Source organism: Nematolebias whitei, chromosome 6 (assembly GCF_014905685.2).
Source record: "Nematolebias whitei isolate Nwh7 chromosome 6, NemWhi1, whole genome shotgun sequence".
NCBI lineage: Eukaryota > Metazoa > Chordata > Actinopteri > Cyprinodontiformes > Rivulidae > Nematolebias > Nematolebias whitei.
Window position 1 is genome coordinate 50,066,289 of NC_056503.1, and position 1,999 is coordinate 50,068,287.

Here is a 1,999-nt window from a genome sequence, read left to right on the forward strand (position 1 = left end):
CCCCTCAGGAAGGAGGTTGAGGAGCATTAAGTGTAGAACCACTAGACTGAGGAACAGCTTCTACCCTGAGGCTGTTAGACTCATGAATCTCTAACTAGAATAATCACTGTGAAAAAAAATCACTGTAATGCCACTTGGTTGTTGATTTGTGCTGCTGATTATCCATGTTGCTGATCTCATGCTGCTGATCTGTTCATTTGTACTCTTCTGCTCACACGGACTCGTGTTCGTGCTGCTGTTGCTCAGCGTATTGTTTTTGAACTATTAGTGCGTTTCTTACTCCATATCTTAGCTCTTATTACTGTTTTTCTTTAAAATTTACACATATGGCTGTTTGTTCAGCAGGGTCACATACTTAAATTTCATTTGGTTTATTATTAGTTGTTTTTCTAACTTGGTAATTGTTAAGGGATTATTTTCTGACCATTAATCTATGACATCTTGCCTGTGAGTATAGAACTCATGCTCCACTGTTAACACTGTTGCCGACTCTGGACCCTCTGCGTGTTTTACTACACATTACTGCTCTCCCAGTTTATGTATGAAGACCTGAGAACCAATGGCCTTGTTAACAATCACTAAACTCAGACTTCAGCCGTGGTTGAATGATGCCACCCAGCAGCCAGTGCAGGTGTCATATTGGTGCCGTTTACCCAGAGAGAACAGACTGAGGACAACAGACTTGACAAGAACCAGATTTAGGGATTCGAACCAGATCACAGACAACAGGAAGATTTAATAGATTTATTGATAAACAGCTTCTGGTGGAGGTCTGAGTCCTTGGGCCAGCACGATCTGAAGAGACAGGAAGGTTAGTGGATTGGAGTTTGACGGCTTTGGTTTGATTGTTCAGTTTATAACCACCAACCTTCATAAACAGGTGAGGGAGGATTTCCTTAGAGTTGGATTGTGTGATGTCACTGTTGGAGAAGGTGAGCTGGTTTTGAGACAGGGCTGAGCTCGAAGCAGTTAGGAGGAATATCCAAAAGACAGGTCCAGGGAGACAGGCGAGGGTCATGCACAGATCAGAAATCCAAAACCAGACTTGAATCGTGATCTGGTAGACGTGGTCGTTGTAGAGAAGGCAGAGGTCGTTACCATAAGCAGAGTAGATAATCCAAAGCAAGCAGGGAATGGTCAAGATGGGTAATCCGTAAAACAGGCATGAAGTCAGAACCAGGAAGACAAACAAAACTGTGGCATGGACGCTGGACAGTTACTCACTGTGAGGCTTTCAGTAATCTGGCACTGAGCAGTGTGGATGTGGGGTTTAAATACAGGTGACAACAGGTGAGCTGCATGAGGGGTGATTGTGGTGACTCAGCTGAGTGACCGAGCAGACTGAGGAGCAGGATGACAGGAGCTGAGATGAAACAAACATGAACAGGAACTATGGCAGGCAGAGCAGAAAACGTGACAAGACTCAAAACCCTTTAGAATGTAAAGTGTTTTTTTTTACAGTGAAAGAGTGATATAGATACTATGTACAGTGGGAACATCCAGGAAACCCTGGAAGTGAAGGAGAGACGTCAGAAGCTGTGCAGAGCAGTTATTTAATACAGGTTGTTGATTTCTTCCAGGACATTGGTAGCTGGGCAGCATAGAGAGGAAGGCTGGGGAACCTAGGTTAGAAGAGGTCCTGTTGGAAGGAGTACAGGCGGAGCATGGAGGCAAGTAGTTGGAAGGCGAAGGAGCAGCTGGAGAAGCTCCACAAGGAAGATTAGTGACTCGTGGGTAGGCACAGGTGTCGAGGATTCAAGGACAGCCACTGAGGTCAAGGACTGGAGGCTCAGGAACCAGGTTCTGTATGAAGGTGAGGAGAACACAAGGTAGGATGAACTTACTCTAAAGGATTAACACAAGGAGACCGAAAGCAAAAATACCAGAAGGTAAGTAATGCTCCAGCAGGGAAGGAAGCTCTTCTGCAGCCTGTTATAGTCCTGGCTATATAGTGGGATGACTCTCAGCTGTGGGTAGTAGACTACCACCTCTGGACTCA